We start from the raw sequence: 19670 nt of genomic DNA, 5'->3' as shown, positions 1-19670 counted from the left end.
TAATATATGAACTTAAATTCAAATATTTTACACTTAAGGAGCTGCAGAACTGTAGCTCTTCGAAAAAATATATGTTGACAGACTAGAGAGCTACAGTACCACCCAGTGAAAAAACTGTATATTTATTGCACTCAAAGAAAAAAACGCTCGGTTCTGAATTAATTCTTCACAATTCTTACATCAATTGCAAAACAATGGGCCACATCGCTCACCTGAGAAGCTTTGACCGTTCCACTCCTTACCAGATTTCCCACTTGTAATACATATTGTGACATATTTAGACAATTTGAAATCTACACTACCATATGATGCTTTGATTCCCCATTGTAAAACTTTGATTCTTCATTGTGGCCCCACCCTACCCCCAGGGGTACTTTGATTCCCCATTATCACCCTGCCCAACCCCAGGGGTCATGATTTGCATAATTTAGAATCTACACTACCCCAGGATACTTCCACATAAGTTTCAGCTTTTCTGGCCCAGTGGTTCTTGAGTAGTAGATTTTCAAAGATTTTTCCCATATATTTCTATGTAAAACTTTGATTCCCCATTGTGGCCCCACCCTACCCCTGGAGTCAAGATTTAAAAAAATTTAGAATCTACACTATATTAGGATGCTTCCACACAAGTTTCAGCTTTTCTGGTCCAGTGGTTCTTGAGAAGAAGATTTTTAAAGATTTTTCCTATATATTTCTATGTAAAACTTTGATTCCCCATTGTGGCTCCGCCCAACCCCCAGGGTTCATGATTTGAACAATTTAGAATCTTCACTACCCCGTGATGCTTCCACATAAGTTTCAGCCTCATGAGTTCCCCATTTCATTGAATAGAGGTGCACATCCCTTCATTTTACATTTAAGGACGTACGCAAGGTACCTTACCTACTGATAATTTTTCAAGATATTCTAAATTTAAACTTATAATATATGTACGGTCTACCATATTACATATTTTTAGACAAAAAATCAGCATGCATTTCCATGGATTTTGAACAGATTGAAAACTTTTGCATTATTCAAAGAAAAATGTACAAAAATTACAAAACATATAAAATTCCAGATTTTTTTTCATCAAATTTGTTCTAGAAGAGATTTACAAATCCATGTATAGACAATAACAATATTGCACACAGGACCTTCATTTAGTGGAGCTCTTCAACTCCAGGGAAGAACCCAATAAACTGCAAACTACATTGCGTATGACCTTAAATGCCTATTTCTATAAGAGAAAAATAAATTAAAGAACTTGTTCTAATCAAAATAATGGAAAAAAGACCTTATTTGAGCCTTTAAATTTCATTTTTAATTAAGAAATTAGACAGATGAATAAAAAGAGTAATATACAATAAAATATTTATTAAATTAATTCTCTTGGTTCCATTCATTAGATATTCAATATTAGAGTCAACACTCTTTACATGAATGAATTATCAAAAGTTTTGTCCTTAAAGTTTTGGATCCACAGATCATGAGATAATGTCTCCTTTTATGTGTATGTATCTGCATATACTGAAAAAAAGAAAGTTGCTGTGTGATGAAAAAGATAAACTATGAAGTCTCTGATTAGACTGTAGCTCTACTGGTCTGTATATGTATAACAAAGAAATAGTAGCACTTGGATTTGAAACTTTGCACACGTGTTGCAACAGGCAGCAATAAATAGAATTGTGTATCTAAATGTAGTCTACTTGTGTTCCACATTATATTGAAATCATACCAAAATTGTAGGTGGAGTAGCGGTTTAAAGGAATTTTACAGAAATTTCTATTTTAGTAACCATGGCAGCACCATTCATTGAAATTTTTAAAAAATCTTATGTACCTTAGTGCAGTCTACTTGTGTGCCTAGTTATATTGAAATCAGAATAAAACTGTAGGAGTATTAGCATTTTGAAAAATTACAGACAGACAGACAGCTAGAAGGATGGACGGGGACACCTTCTTATTGCATAAGCTCTTCTGGTCTCTGACCAGTAGAGCTAAAAAGAATACCAAATTTGATTTTTTTTTTCAATGTTAAAGAAATAAAACTGCAAAATTCAATTGTAAATGGTTGGTTGCATACTAATTATTCAAAGTAGTTTTTGTTGTATGGTTTGAAAAGTTTTATTATTCATTCTCTCTATTTTCACAAAGAATTACCTTTGCATTTCTTGTATTTACAAGGGGGAAAAATCTTCAAGTGGTACATGTACACTATATGTCAGCTACTATAACTTCATGTTCTATTAAAGAAAAAAATAGAATAAATCAAACAATACCAATTACATGTACATGTATAATAACAAAGATGGATGGATTAAATTTTTCATTAAATTAGAAAATGAATTGAATATTGATCACTCAAATTTCTCATTCCAGCCAAAATGACTGACACTATACTGGGTAATTTAATTAACCCTACAGAGGTCGAAGTATAAAAGTATGAATTATTTTCATCTATCAACAATGATCAGTATACCATAAATGAAACTTTGCGCATGTTCTGCATACATTTACCGGTATCTGTATTATAGCAGTTTCATGCCCTTGAGAATTTTTCATGAAGTCAGATGATGCCATAATATTTCCATGTCTGTTTTTTTTTTTTCTCTGTGGTCTGTTTTCTCTGTACTCTTTGAAAGTAAACTGAGTTGATTTATTGATAATTCTACCAGAATGTAAATTAGGCAGGTCAAAAGGTCAGAAGCTAAGAAGGCCTAATATGCATGAAAAACTTGTGTGCACCTGTCTTTGTGGCTGACGCTAAGGGGGCCAAATATGCATGAAAATCTCCAATGGAAAGAACTAATATAGGCCGTTGGCCTGCTGTTCAATCCATATTCACTGTATACTTTTCTGTATATTTTGAATAAAATACTTCTTAAACTAAAATCTTGTGCGGCTACCTTTGTGTTTGACATCAGTGGGCGAGGACTATTGAAATTGGCATGGGAGTCCTTCAAGTGTAATTTAAATCTTTGTCTACATTAACATTGCAGGTTATCCTGCAATATTCACGAAAACGCAGTCTTTATTTCTTTTAAAAACATTCAATATCATATCAATTCTAAGAAAAAAAGTCATATTATTAGTAATAATTAAAGCTAGAACTTTTTAAAATTTCATTTCCAATTTATAATAGAAAGAATATTTTCACAAATAAATATGTAAAAAAGAAAAGGTCCTAGCATTTTTGTCTCTTATGATTTACTTACACATAAGCTCTTAAATTAATATATGATGTATATTTTTTCCCCTCAAAAAAAATGAACATAACTTAATAATGATATTACTAAGTACCGGGGATGTATTCATGGTATAAAAAAATGAGTTTAGCAGTATAAAGATTGATTTTTCACTCAAAGTTTTCAAACTGTTTTTCAGATATTTAATATTAATAAACATGATAAAAAAAATCATTGATTACATCAAAAATCATGTGGGTACATGCCCTATGTAAACTTCAGAGGATCAATCAATTTTCTAACAGAGATATAGTAATTTGATATTTGGATACTTCGAAACAATATAAGTAAGAGTTTTGGGGGTTATTAGTTACCGGTATGTCAATCATGACATGTACAATAAGCACTGACCCCCATATCTCAAAATTTATCTTGACAGCAAAAAAAAAAAAAATACTTTCAACACATGCAATGTTTGTTATTAATCCCTAGTTCACTACTGTAGCAAATAGCCAAATACCATGTCAGAGAGGATAATATAATTAATTTTTTAATCAGTAATGCTGATGACTGTGATCAAGATACTTCTGAGCACTGAAATATATATTTTTAAGTCATCAGCTAGTGTACATATTGCAAATTAATAATTCAAAATTTAGATTTATGACAATATATATTTTTAAAAATTCACAAAGACATTTTTTTCATCAGCTAGTGTACATATCTGAGGAAATTCGAACAAAAAAATAATAATTCTAGATGTGTATAATTTTTGTTTACAAACATCATGTGGAAATTCGTTTTTTTTCTTTGGATTATTTACTTTGTATAATATACTACATGAATATCCCCATCGGTTAAATACTGTAATTTAAACAATGCATCTGCAAACAAAGAAATGAAAACATTTTTAATCATGTTTACAGTGACAAAAATTCTCTCCGTATCTCTAAAATAACATTTTATTTGCTGACAAGAGAAAAGTCGTAAACATAAGAGAATGTTTGATATATTGTTAACATTGTTTTTGTTTTTATTCACCAGCGAAATACTCAAGGTAATCAGGTTTGTTGAACTGTAACTTGTGAATTACAGTCAAATTTAGACATGATAATATATATTTTTAAGTACAATCATCAGCTAATTTTCGAATATTGAGAAATTCGAACAAAGGAATAATAATTCCGATGTGTATAATTTTTGTGCCTTTAGAATATAATTATAAGCTATTAATATCATGCTTTTTTAATGTTTAAATAAATATAAAATCAAGATTTTTTCATCAGTGAAAGGAATCAGGTAGATCTATCTTAAGACTTTAACAAAAAAAAAGAGAATCTATAAGGGGATAGGTGTTTAACATGCTTTTAATGAAACAAATAACATGCGGAAATTCCACTCGTTTTTTTATGTTTTTTTCTTTGGATGGTATTGGGTAATTCTAGGAGTAATGCATCCTTCTGCACAGAATTTTTAAGAAGTAAATCCATAGATAGAATATTGCGGCTTCTTTTTTATTTATTGGTTTATCTTATTTTTTTAATTTAAACAATGCACAGTTCACGAGAAAACAAAGAAATGAAAACAGGAATATTTTAATTTTCAATTTTTTTTTTGTTTTAAATACTGTCATGGGTAATAATGGTAATTCAAATGTCCAATATTATCTCTCCGTATCTCTAAAATAAAATGTTTCCCTTGAAAAGTCAATTTTATTTGCATGGTCAGCGGGATATTCAGTACAAGTGTATAAGTCCAGTCAATACATAGCCCCCATAAAGCCCCTTTTTTTTTCTTCACGACATTTTGATATATTAATTGTTAACCTTCTATGATGTTCAAAATTGTTTTTATTCACCAACCATGCATCCTTCAATACTCAATAGTAACCTATTTTGTTTTAACCCCATTTTTTGTATATTAGAATGACAAATTAAAAGCTATACTAGTGGTATGTTTCATAAATATGTTTTTATTCAAGCTTATATTTTGAATCTTTGACAAAAATCAATACTCAATAGTAACCTATAAATTGTTTAAACCCCATTTTTGTGAAACGTAGAATGAAAAATTAAAAGCTATACGAATATTCAATTTACTTTCATAAATATGATTTAAGTTTATATTTTCGAATTCTTTGACAAAAATTTCTATCATCTGTCCTTTAACACAGGTTAAAGGGGATGGGGGGTATACAATTTTATATTAATTGTCTGCTATCAATTATGAATGATGTAATATAAAATTAAATTGTTGGATTTAATTTGTAAACTGAAAATGAAAAAAAATATATATATGACTTTAATCCGAAGGTTAAGAAAATTATGGAGTTTGTTTGCCATGAATTTCTATTGTAGATTCAGTTGTTAAATCGACTTGCTTTTTGTTAATATCCCTTGTGTATGTTTTGTTAGTTCCAAGCAAATTGTGACAGTTTTGCTACCTGGGGAAAACAAAAGACTCTTAATTGCCCGATGGGGTACCCCATCGAGATCTGGGGTAAAGATATTGGTCTCTCGGAAGTTAGCAAGGGGAGGGGTGTTAGGGTTTAACAGTAGACTTGAGTTACTTTATTAGTTTTCAAACATTACTGCAAGAGTAAGAAAAACAGGTAAAATACTACAGAAGTTGATGCTTTTTCTGTGAAATCAAACTCAGATGACAAATATATATATAATAAAAAAAATCACATTGAGCTTAACTTAGGATCGACACCCCCGTCCAAAAATATAGTCCCGTCCAAAGCTAAAGCGTTTAGAAGTCAACAGAGTCAATATCTCGAAGTGGAGTCTTGTGACACGTTGATGAATATTTCCTATTATTGTTTTTTATCGATTTAATAAAATTAAATCATGAAAAAAAATTATAGCTTTAAATCTAGCTTAAATAATACCTATGCCCGAAATAGGACACGATAGCATAATACGATACTCTTTACAGAGTTATGTCCCTTTCTAGAATAAAAGTGCTAGATTTAAAATTCTTATGGTCTTTACGTTTATCTGATTTATATTTTCATCTTAACAATAATAGCCAATGTAACTTTTATTTTAGGGAACATTGGACGAAAAGGAATTTTTTGAAAGTTTAATAAAGAAAAATGACAATTTATAGATCCTTGATTTAAATTATAGTAAATAATCAAAACGGTTCTCTTAGAATTGTTGGTATATAAAGAAGATAGGATACTTTCTGAAATATATATGTTCTAACAGCTTGTTTTAATGTTGTCGTTTCTCGTTTTTATTTTAATTTTAAAAATTTGTAAATAATCAACAAGAAAAAAGGACTGAACCACTCTGAAATTCTTAGAATTTCATGTAAGGTTTGGTATATAAAAACTGATTGTAGAAAGCACAAATGTGAGGATAATTTGTTTAAAAAATCTTATTTTGAAGTGCAACACATTGTATTTATACGGAAGAAATTTATCATTCAAAAATGGAGATATGGTTCTCTGTAAACGCAGTTTGTTTTAATGTATTTTGTGGAGCCCCCAAAACATAATTAAAAGCCCTTATTTTATCAAGCAATAATTAGATTGCTGAAATATTAAATTATTTTACGAGTCTTAATGCACAAAACTAATGCCGGTGAAAACTTGCTATACATTAAAAGCTTTATAAACTACATTTCACTTTTTGAGTGAAATGTTGTTAAAAATCTATATACTGTAACTTCTTAAGATGTTTTTTTTCATGGAATCAATTGATTAAAAAAAGTATTTGAGAGGATAATATACAGAAGAAATGAAATCAAAAAGTTATTTGCCAACGAATGAAATTTTAATTCGAATTTATATAAACTCTCTAGATGCGCGCATGCGTAGCCTGTCGTTTACCAATTGAATGACCCAATTGAAATTCGGTGAAAAATAATCCAGTAATCTTGTATTCAAAATGTACAAACAATTCATGTTCAGATAGATTCAACACTTGTGAAGTAAAACAAAGGGCTAATTGCAGGCATTCTGCAGGTCACTGTGTTGGTTGAAGTCTCTTTCAGCTTTGTTTTCATGTACATGTATTTAAAATCTAATGAGATTGTACAAACTTAGCAATGCACATCAACACCAATACTGAGTAAGAGCAGAAAGCTTAAAGATTCATACATTTTATCGTTATTCAGTAAAACAAAAAATAAAATTAAAACAATTTTAAATATCAAGCAGATTCAATGTTGCCCCAATATGCAGATTTCTCTTTTTCGCTACGAATATTATGAAACAAAAGTATAAAAGTTGTATGCTTCTAAAAATTCTACATCAGTTGTGCCCACCTCCTTTAATGTACCCCAAACCATCTCAAAAGAGTACTGAAAAATGCTTCAAAAAGCCTGATTGTATTTCAGTATCTTTGATTTGATTTGCTATAGAATTTTCAAGAGTTCTAGAGTACTTTATTGATTATGGAAAGTTGTAAAAGAGTGATCAGATTGAAATCATTGAATGATGTCCGATTTCACACCTTTGAAAATATTTTGTAAAATTTAGCCTGAAGGAATATTCTCACACCTTTTTTCAGAACTTCAATGTAAACGATGATATACACATATATTCAACAATTCATCTCCACACCGACTGATGATTACACGAGCCATTTCCTGTTTATTATCAATATGTGTATATACTTTGTTTTGGAGTAACTTCTCTAAAATATATTTTCCAAGAAAAAAAAAACAAAAACATTTTAAAATGTTGATTAATGTACATACAAAAATATGTTTTTTTTTCTTTATCTCTTTTTTTATACTGCAAAACAATATAGAAATTCTGATAATGTAAAAAGACTTCAATTTTCATAGGGAACATATGCCATGTTAATTAAAGTCACCTAATCATAATCATGGTGTGTTCTCTTGAATGACCATATGAACTTTTTTATTTCTCAATGAAATTTTACCAAGTTGCTATTATTTTGATTGCAATAGCATCTACTTTCTACATGTAAAATGATAAATTCTGAGAGGACTAAAATTCCAAAGGGAAAATCCATCATTATGTTATACTCTGTCAATCGTACTCAGGGATGTTCTCTTGAATGACCATAACTTTTTTATTTTTCAATGAAATTTGGCCAAGTTGGTATTATTTTGCTTGCAATAGCCTCTACTTTCTACATGTAAAAATATAAATTCTAAGAGGATAAAAATTTTTATAGGGAGAATCCATCATTATGTTATACTCCGTCAATCGTACTCAGATGTGTTCTCTTGAATGACCATAACTTTTTTATTTTTCCATGAAATTTTGCCAAGTTGGTATTATTTTGCTTGCAATAGCCTTTATTTTCTACATGTAAAATGATAAATTCTAAGAGGACTAAAATTTTTGTAGGGAGAATCCATCATTATGTTATACTCCCTCAATCGTACTCAGATGTGTTCTCTTGAATGACCATAACTTTTTTTTTTTTCAATGAAATTTTGCCAAGTTGGTATTATTTTGCTTGCAATAGCCTCTTCTTTCTGCATGTAAAATGATAAATTCTAAGAGGACAAAAATTTTCATAGGGAGAATCCATCATTATGTTATACTCCGTCAATCGTACTCAGGTGTGTTCTCTTGAATGACCATAACTTTTTTATTTTTCCATGAAATTTTGCCAAGTTGGTATTATTTTGCTTGCAATAGCCTCTACTTTCTGCATGTAAAATGACAAATTCTAAGAGGACAAAAATTTTAATAGGGAGAATCCATTATTATGTTATACTCTGTCAATCGTACTCAGGTGTGTTCTCTTGAATGACCATAACTTTTTTATTTTTCAATGAAATTTGGCCAAGTTGGTATTATTTTGCTTGCAATAGCCTTTTCTTTCTACATGTAAAATGATAAATTCTAAGAGGACAAAAATTTACATAGGGAGAATCCATTATTATGTTATACTCCTTCAATCGTACTCAGGAGTGTTCTCTTGAATGACCATAACTTTTTTATTTTTCAATGAAATTTTGCCAAGTTGGTATTATTTTGCTTGCAATAGTATGTACTTTCTACATGTAAAATGATAAATTCTGAGAGGACTAAAATTCCAAAGGGAAAATCCATCATTATGTTATACTCCGTCAATCGTACTCAGGTGTGTTCTCTTGAATGACCATAACTTTTTTATTTTTCCATTAAATTTTGCCAAGTTGGTATTAATTTGCTTGCAATAGCCTCTACTTTCTACATGTAAAATGATAAATTCTAAGAGGACAAAAATTTTAATAGGGAGAATCCATTATCTTATACTCCTTCAATTGTACTCAGGAGTGTTCTCTTGAATGACCATAACTTTTTTATTTTTCAATGAAATTTTGCCAAGTTGGTATTATTTTGCTTGCAATAGTATGTACTTTCTACATGTAAAATGATAAATTCTAAGAGGACTGAAATTTTCATACGGAAAATCCATCATCATGGTCATAATACTCTGTCAACAGGAATTGGAGTGTTCACGTAATTGATTACCATAACTTTTTGTACTTTTCATTGAAGTTTATTAGTTGCCAGTTTGGAATACAGTTAGGTGTTTTTGTTATAGCATTCACACAGTTAATCAAACCTAATAAATTAATTTGTGTGTATTTTTTTTTAAAAATTAGAAAATGACCAATGGCAAATGGGAGACTTTTTTTAAGTTTCTAAAATTTCAATAAATTATTTGAAAAGGGGGAGCTTTATCTGCCTTATAAATACATTGTTACTTTTCAAAAATAGAAATTATGTTTTCAAAGTCAGATACCTGCATTCATATAAAATATATATTTATTTGACCCCTAAAATTCATCTGTGAAACATGAGCAGTGCAAGTTTTCGCCTTTTTATTCATGCAAATTCACTTGGCTGAGTACTTTTATTTGATAATAACGCTCTCCAAACGAAAACGGTACCATGATTAAAAATATTTCAACATTCATTTAAAGTAAAAATATATAGTCGTTATAGAATACTTTATTTAGATTGGAACGAAACGCCCGGAGTGAATCCACATAGTCGAGACGAATACACACAATACACTGTTCCGATCTAAATCTCCGTTACGTTTTTTTTATAGTAAACATTCACAGTCTGTAAATGCATTGATGCAACTGTGATGCATGAACAGGAAAGTCCGAAGTCAGAAGTGGCTGAACTTTTGCAGTCTGCTGAAAGGATTAATTCACGTACTTTTAAATCAATGTAGTCTCATTTATATTCATTTTATTGAGATATTGGTTTAATACGTAATGCTTGAATTAGTCCACAATCACCTCAGCGCAAATTAATAAGTCAAAAGGTGCTACAGTTCCATTCAGCATATTCAGTTATGGAATTCCCTCCTATGTATAAGGAGCACTCGAGAAGGTACTTTCATAAAATAAGTTTATTCAGGATATAACTTTGGGCATTACAGCCCATCAGTTTACAAAATGACAATATGACATACAAAATATGATAAAATTGACTCTCAATGAGGTGAAACAAATTGAAACATTTTAACAGGTTGGAAGTATTTCAGCAATTATAATACACTGTATAACCAAAACCCATTACAAACCTATTTCAATGATATTTTCAAAAATGGCAATTATTTTAGCTACCATTCATCATGTTCCTTGTAAAATCAAGATAGATCTATGCAGAAGTCTATTTTTGGTTTATGATAGTCAAGACTAAAGAATAACAATTTTATATCTTAGACAACCATGACAACAGCATGTATATTGGGTACATCCCACTAATTATTTTTAGAATCGGTAGGAGAAGAAAGTAGTGCAGAAAAAATTACAAGTTCCTTAAATTGCAGACTTGCATAAAAAAAATTGGGCAGGTGTACTGAACTGAGCCTCACACTTGTTGATAAGGAGTATCTTTCCTGCCAAAAAAGCTTTGAAAATGTAATTTATCAAGAAGATCAGCCGAATTATTTTGTGTATTATAACGCCAGTGAGAATTCTGAAATTCCCCTACTTTCACTTTCATTTTTAGAGGTTCCCGCAGACAGACGCATTTTGCCGGAAAAATCTGACATGCCACCTCGAGATTTTAACCAAGGAAAGACAAGTTGATGTCCTTTGATTTGAGGGGTCACTCACTACCGAACGAAAATTAGGGACATCGCTATGAGAAGAAACGTTAACATTGTCGCCTATGGGAAAACAATTAGTGGACTGTACCCATATTAGGAAACCTATAAGTAAGTGAAAGATGTCATAAATCTTGAATTTATTTCAAAGTTGTTGTTTTGTATTATTTTAAATTGTTCAAATTTACGAAAAAAACAATTCTTATATTGTTGATACACATTTTTAAACAAATTGATTCATAAATAAAGTGTCTAGCCCCCCCCCCCCCCCCCCCCCCCCGGAACAGTCAACATGTATCACCCATTGTTTACACATGTATCATGTAGATTAAATGTATCGATTATATAATTTATTTATTCTGAATCGTAAATGTATAATTTGATTAAGAAGCAATTATGTAGAAGTACATGCTCCACTGTGGTTTATTTTCAATACACAAAAATTCACAAATGAGTTCGGGATCGGTATTCAATCGGGGTCAAGGTCGAAGTGAAAGTAGACTTAGCAGAAAGTTATCAAAACTGTTCAGGGCAGTGTTAAGCAGTATATAGGTGATGGGCATTTGTATTTTACACAGGAGGTAAGAGGTATACCTTAGTACAATATTTGTAAATAACAATTTAATGTTTTTGGAACATGTCGATGATCAGCACGTCACATATGCATACTTGACATACATCATTTCAGATCAGTTGCGCGGTCAAGCTGGGTACAGTTGTCTGGGAGTTAAACGATGTGTGTGAACATGCATTTTAACTGATTTTTCTCATATTTTTTAGCAATTGCATTACATGTATTTGTTGAATGTTCAATTATTGTCAGTAAAACATGATTTTTACCTATTCTGCTGAATTAACTTAATTACCAATGTAAACACTGTGATTTCAGGTGGGAGCAAATTAATCATTTTTTAAATTAATTAATTTCAAGTAATGGGCATAAAAGGAATATGGTAAAATTGTACGTGTTGAATGTCTGTGTGTCTGTCTGTCTGCAAATGTGATATTGTACCATTTATTGTATTGATTTTTTTTTAAGGTTCATGGTGATTGGTACAGGGAAAACATGAGGTCCATGCAGATGGTAATTAAAACTATTGGCCAGCAAATGCACACCCATTTGAATAAATCTTTAAAAAGAACCAGCAAAATGTGACAGTCGGCAAAATATGTAAGTGTAAGTTTTCTAAAAAAAAAAATTTCATTGAAGTGGGGGATGGGGTGGGGGTGAGGAAATTTACATATTAAATAGGTGATCAGAATGTGAAAGTATTTAGCTACAACTAATCTGTACATGCACTGCTATATACATTTTGCAGCTCATATGGATTTTCTTTTTTTATTTAAGATTTTCAAATTAATTAGATCTACATCTTTGTTTTGTAAATCATGCATTATTAAGATAACACGGATATCAGAATTGAAATTTCATGAATATTTGACAGTCAAAATTATGCGATTTGTCAGGAAATTCAAAATTTTGTCTCATTTTCCTACAAATTACAAAATGGTTACCATGGAAACAAAACAACTTTAGTGAACTATTTATTTAATCTGCAACACCACATATTTTTATTTTTTAAAGTAAATAATAGTATATAAGCACTGATTTTGTCTTAAATGAAAAGTACGGGAAAAGTAATGATACACATGTATTGAGCTATCCATTATTATGATGTCATTGTGACGTCATAGATGAGTAAATTTGCATTGGTATAAAAATTGCTTTGAAACAAATGATTCTATATAGGATTATAAAGGCTTATAACTTTTTCATTCATAGTCCAAATTTCATGAATGATACATCAATGGACAGGAAATAATCAGTACTTTTTTATTTTACTACTTTCGGGGTATTTGTGAACTTCATTTTTTTGTCATTTCTGGAGAAACTATGAATTAGAGGGTGAAAAGTGGTCATATTTTGTGCGGAAATACATTAATTTTTTAAAATAAGTGAAATTGACCCAATTAAGTGCTTGATTATGATTTGACTATATGTATTTAAAGATACGAAGGTGATTAAGAATGGTATAAATGTGTTAATAGGCTAAAATTTGACTTAAAACTTGGGTGCAGTTTTGGCTAGATTGGAGCATTTTTTAAGGATATTACACATAGAACTGTAAATGCTGTAAAATCTTAATTAATTGATGAATTTTCATGAAACTTGGCATGATGTCTCTACTTATGCTCTAGATTGACAAACAGTGTGAAATATTGTAAAATCAAAAAAATGCTTTTTCATATTGGGTACATCCCACTAATTATTTTTAGAATCGGTAGGAGAAGAAAGTAGTGCAGAAAAAATTACAAGTTCCTTAAATTGCAGACTTGCATAAAAAAAATTGGGCAGGTGTACTGAACTGAGCCTCACACTTGTTGATAAGGAGTATCTTTCCTGCCAAAAAAGCTTTGAAAATGTAATTTATCAAGAAGATCAGCCGAATTATTTTGTGTATTATAACGCCAGTGAGAATTCTGAAATTCCCCTACTTTCACTTTCATTTTTAGAGGTTCCCGCAGACAGACGCATTTTGCCGGAAAACGAATCTGACATGCCACCTCGAGATTTTAACCAAGGAAAGACAAGTTGATGTCCTTTGATTTGAGGGGTCACTCACTACCGAACGAAAATTAGGGACATCGCTATGAGAAGAAACGTTAACATTGTCGCCTATGGGAAAACAATTAGTGGACTGTACCCATATTAGGAAACCTATAAGTAAGTGAAAGATGTCATAAATCTTGAATTTATTTCAAAGTTGTTGTTTTGTATTATTTTAAATTGTTCAAATTTACGAAAAAAACAATTCTTATATTGTTGATATACATTTTTAAACAAATTGATTCATAAATAAAGTGTCTAGCCCCCCCCCCCCCCCCCCCCCCCCCCCCCCCCCCCCCCCCCGGAACAGTCAACATGTATCACCCATTGTTTACACATGTATCATGTAGATTAAATGTATCGATTATATAATTTATTTATTCTGAATCGTAAATGTATAATTTGATTAAGAAGCAATTATGTAGAAGTACATGCTCCACTGTGGTTTATTTTCAATACACAAAAATTCACAAATGAGTTCGGGATCGGTATTCAATCGGGGTCAAGGTCGAAGTGAAAGTAGACTTAGCAGAAAGTTATCAAAACTGTTCAGGGCAGTGTTAAGCAGTATATAGGTGATGGGCATTTGTATTTTACACAGGAGGTAAGAGGTATACCTTAGTACAATATTTGTAAATAACAATTTAATGTTTTTGGAACATGTCGATGATCAGCACGTCACATATGCATACTTGACATACATCATTTCAGATCAGTTGCGCGGTCAAGCTGGGTACAGTTGTCTGGGAGTTAAACGATGTGTGTGAACATGCATTTTAACTGATTTTTCTCATATTTTTTAGCAATTGCATTACATGTATTTGTTGAATGTTCAATTATTGTCAGTAAAACATGATTTTTACCTATTCTGCTGAATTAACTTAATTACCAATGTAAACACTGTGATTTCAGGTGGGAGCAGATTAATCATTTTTTAAATTAATTAATTTCAAGTAATGGGCATAAAAGGAATATGGTAAAATTGTACGTGTTGAATGTCTGTGTGTCTGTCTGTCTGCAAATGTGATATTGTACCATTTATTGTATTGATTTTTTTTTAAGGTTCATGGTGATTGGTACAGGGAAAACATGAGGTCCATGCAGATGGTAATTAAAACTATTGGCCAGCAAATGCACACCCATTTGAATAAATCTTGAAAAAGAACCAGCAAAATGTGACAGTCGGCAAAATATGTAAGTGTAAGTTTTCTAAAAAAAAAAATTTCATTGAAGTGGGGGATGGGGTGGGGGTGAGGAAATTTACATATTAAATAGGTGATCAGAATGTGAAAGTATTTAGCTACAACTAATCTGTACATGCACTGCTATATACATTTTGCAGCTCATATGGATTTTCTTTTTTTATTTAAGATTTTCAAATTAATTAGATCTACATCTTTGTTTTGTAAATCATGCATTATTAAGATAACACGGATATCAGAATTGAAATTTCATGAATATTTGACAGTCAAAATTATGCGATTTGTCAGGAAATTCAAAATTTTGTCTCATTTTCCTACAAATTACAAAATGGTTACCATGGAAACAAAACAACTTTAGTGAACTATTTATTTAATCTGCAACACCACATATTTTTATTTTTTAAAGTAAATAATAGTATATAAGCACTGATTTTGTCTTAAATGAAAAGTACGGGAAAAGTAATGATACACATGTATTGAGCTATCCATTATTATGATGTCATTGTGACGTCATAGATGAGTAAATTTGCATTGGTATAAAAATTGCTTTGAAACAAATGATTCTATATAGGATTATAAAGGCTTATAACTTTTTCATTCATAGTCCAAATTTCATGAATGATACATCAATGGACAGGAAATAATCAGTACTTTTTTATTTTACTACTTTCGGGGTATTTGTGAACTTCATTTTTTTGTCATTTCTGGAGAAACTATGAATTAGAGGGTGAAAAGTGGTCATATTTTGTGCGGAAATACATTAATTTTTTAAAATAAGTGAAATTGACCCAATTAAGTGCTTGATTATGATTTGACTATATGTATTTAAAGATACGAAGGTGATTAAGAATGGTATAAATGTGTTAATAGGCTAAAATTTGACTTAAAACTTGGGTGCAGTTTTGGCTAGATTGGAGCATTTTTTAAGGATATTACACATAGAACTGTAAATGCTGTAAAATCTTAATTAATTGATGAATTTTCATGAAACTTGGCATGATGTCTCTACTTATGCTCTAGATTGACAAACAGTGTGAAATATTGTAAAATCAAAAAAATGCTTTTTCATATTGGGTACATCCCACTAATTATTTTTAGAATCGGTAGGAGAAGAAAGTAGTGCAGAAAAAATTACAAGTTCCTTAAATTGCAGACTTGCATAAAAAAAATTGGGCAGGTGTACTGAACTGAGCCTCACACTTGTTGATAAGGAGTATCTTTCCTGCCAAAAAAGCTTTGAAAATGTAATTTATCAAGAAGATCAGCCGAATTATTTTGTGTATTATAACGCCAGTGAGAATTCTGAAATTCCCCTACTTTCACTTTCATTTTTAGAGGTTCCCGCAGACAGACGCATTTTGCCGGAAAACGAATCTGACATGCCACCTCGAGATTTTAACCAAGGAAAGACAAGTTGATGTCCTTTGATTTGAGGGGTCACTCACTACCGAACGAAAATTAGGGACATCGCTATGAGAAGAAACGTTAACATTGTCGCCTATGGGAAAACAATTAGTGGACTGTACCCATATAATATGACAGTAATTCTTTTAAACAGTAATATAAGCTAGAGTAGAAATATCAAGGTAATGATTTTAAAATGTTGAGTTTTAATGAATTACATGTATATGGCAACAAGCTTTCAAAAGTAATTTTGACCCTTGACTGTATTAAATTAAAAGAAGATGGACTGTTTTTCCCTGTACATTAAAGAGATCAAAACAATTTCCATTCTCCTGTAGGATAAAATATTCTATAAATCATTTTGATAGAGAACTTTTAATCCTATTAGTGTCAATTATAGAACTTCTTGTCCCATTTCATACATTATGGGATAAAAAATCCCATGTAGGGTTAAAAATGGGAGTTTTGATTCTATAGGAGAAAAAATCCCACAGAACTCATTTTTCTCCCACAGAATAATGGTGGGATATTGGTTAGGAGAGAAAATCCCACCATAATCCCATGGGATTCCTTGATTGCAGGTGTAATATCTTTTAAACTAGAAGATATTCAGGTGTGAAGGTTAGTCCATGTTGTTCGATCAAAAAAATCCCACCAGATGACATAAATGGTTTCCATGTATCTTTGGAAAAGTGGTTGGCGAAAGTCCGGACAAATGTCGTGTCCGGAGTTAAATGTCGCACTGTTTATGACGGATTCTTACATTATGCTACTATCAAACTTGAATGCAAGGACTTGCATGCACGTGTGCGCGCGCAATGCGTTAAATGACCGATTTACTTGATATAGTCGTAATTTTTTTTATGAAACGTTTCAAAATTCAAAGAATAGAAACACATTAAAAGTGTAGTCACGATGATATAGCTTTCATGCATTGCACCTTCGCGCGCGTGCAATGATCAAATGACTTGTATACTTGATATGGCCGTTACTTTTATATTTCTTTATGAAATGCTTTGATGACCTTGACCTTTGACCTTGACCTTTGACCCCTTGACCCAAAGGTCACAATCCAGCTCAAGTTCGTAGATGTATTTACAAACTCACTTTAACAAATGCTTAGAATAAAAAAGTCAACCCCCCCCCCTTCTCCTTAAAAAAAAAATCAATAACAACGTAGAAAATTTCTCTGAAACTCGATCAACACCTGGGATCGACATAAAATTTCACTTAAGGTGCAGAAAAGACTTCATAGAAAGTTTCCTGAAAGTTTTACGGTAAGTCTCTAAAGTATATAGAAATTATGAATTTTTACGGCAAAAATTACAAATTCTGTCGTGTTTGAAATTTAAGTGCAGACGAACAAAGATATGATATAAACCTTTTAAAGCCTATTTCTCCAGATGTCGTTAATAGCATTCAATTCTACTGATATGAATTAATATTTTAATACCAAGCATTCTTCTTTTATTTCACCATTGAAATTTATCTGAATTTTTTTTAGAATTACACAATCCCAAGAAATAGCGAGTTTCGGTATATTAAAAAGCAATACACGTTTCTTTCCAGTAAAACCTCACGTGTTTGAATTCATGAAAAAATATTGATAAGGGGGTGTTAAACAATACCTGTCACATTAGCTGACACCAAAAAACCAGGGTACGTACACGACATTTTCTGATTTATTTGCATATGCAAACAGGGCTACCCTCAAATCCACGTGTTTTCCATGTCTTTATAAACATCACAAAAACACCCCAGGAAGTAGCCTCCTATGCCCTGGAGAAATAGTTCCTGTCAAAAAACTTTATTTATTTATAGAGTAGATAAAATTTCCTAGGCACAGGTACCAGAGTTGTCAAACTGGCCTGGAAGGAAATTAAAAAAAACTCTCAAAAGAAAGGAAAATCGGCTTAATGTATGGACCTACAATTGACTAAGTTCATTTTGATTGGTCAATTACCGGTGTGGTACCCCTAGTCGCCTTGAACCCAGTCCTGTCTTTCTGAAGAAAACCAACTCCGAGCCCGATGTAAAAATCTTAGTAGAGAAATGAGAATTTGAATTTTGCTGCCTTATTATGTTCCCCAAACGAAGTTTGGGAACATATTGTTTTTACTCTGTTTCTTATTCTTATTATTATTATTATTCTTTTTTCTTCTTATTTCTTCTCCGGTACTTTTTTGTCCGCGAGTGTTCTCAGAAACTGTTCACCCAACTGAGCTAAAACCTTTTTAGGGTTAATAGGTGTGTTGTGTAGGTGTGCGGAACGAAGGTCATTTTGCGCGCATACGCCTGCACGTGCGGGCGCGTGAAATGACTGAAATGACTAATATATTTAATATAGCCATAACTTTAACATTTTCCGATGAAATGCTTTGAAACTCATTATATAAGGATATATTAATAGTGTAGATAATGTGACACTGTCAAATTAGCAAGAACTCACGCGCATTTACGTGCGCTTCGCTCTGATTGGCTGAAACAAAAATCTCAATATCTTTTCCGTTTTTTGACGAAATGGTATGAAATTTAAAATATAAGCATACTTTAAGATGTCCTACAACATGATGTATAACATTTGTCATGAAAGCATGCGCATGCACGTGCGCTGCAATCTGATTGGCTTAAACTTCAAATGGCTGTAACTCCCTTGTTTTTCAACCAACCACGATAAGATTTAGAACATAGACAGACACAATAGACTCCTATAAGAAGTTACGGTCATCATGCACATGCATGCACGCGCATGCACGTGCGCTTTGCTCTGATTAGCTGAAACAAAAATCTCAATATCTTACTTGTTTTTTGACAAAATACTTTGAATTTTAAAACATAATCATACCTTAATACGTCCTAAACTATGATATATAAAAGTTTTCAAGAAACCACGCCCATGCACGTGTGCTGCGATCTGATTGGCTTAAACTTTAAATGCCTATAACTTTTTTGATTCTCAACAAAACAGGATGAAATTTAGAATATGAATAGATATGACGGATTCTTACATTATGCTACTATCAAACTTGAATGCAAGGACTTGCATGCACGTGTGCGCGCGCAATGCGTTAAATGACCGATTTACTTGATATAGTCGTAATTTTTTTTATGAAACGTTTCAAAATTCAAAGAATAGAAACACATTAAAAGTGTAGTCACGATGATATAGCTTTCATGCATTGCACCTTCGCGCGCGTGCAATGATCAAATGACTTGTATACTTGATATGGCCGTTACTT

The 19670-nt window shown here is 31.5% G+C and overlaps 2 long non-coding RNA genes across 3 annotated transcripts; one reads left to right on the top strand and one right to left on the bottom strand.

Annotated features, from left to right (window-relative positions):
- Positions 1-1341: 1341 nt before the first annotated feature.
- Positions 1342-3046, bottom strand: LOC134273787 (uncharacterized). Of its 2 annotated transcripts, none has more exons than XR_009993487.1 (3): positions 2888-3046; positions 2142-2224; positions 1342-1509 (listed from the first exon to the last, which is right to left on the bottom strand). It is a non-coding gene; the product is annotated as an uncharacterized LOC134273787 (long non-coding RNA). The 2 variants fall into 2 exon arrangements; XR_009993488.1 differs by lacking the exon at positions 2888-3046 and adding an exon at positions 2499-2584.
- Positions 3047-11144: 8098 nt separating this feature from the next.
- On the top strand, positions 11145-16554 carry LOC134273788 (uncharacterized). The gene is made up of 5 exons (XR_009993489.1): positions 11145-11328; positions 12257-12388; positions 13732-13942; positions 14888-15019; positions 16363-16554. It is a non-coding gene; the product is annotated as an uncharacterized LOC134273788 (long non-coding RNA).
- The last annotated feature ends 3116 nt before the right edge of the window (positions 16555-19670 follow it).

This window comes from Saccostrea cucullata, unplaced genomic scaffold (assembly GCF_032062105.1).
Source record: "Saccostrea cucullata isolate Sc308-1 unplaced genomic scaffold, CSIRO_AGI_Scuc_v1 ctg6921, whole genome shotgun sequence".
Lineage (NCBI taxonomy): Eukaryota > Metazoa > Mollusca > Bivalvia > Ostreida > Ostreidae > Saccostrea > Saccostrea cuccullata.
This window is presented reverse-complemented; position numbering and strand designations above follow the sequence as displayed.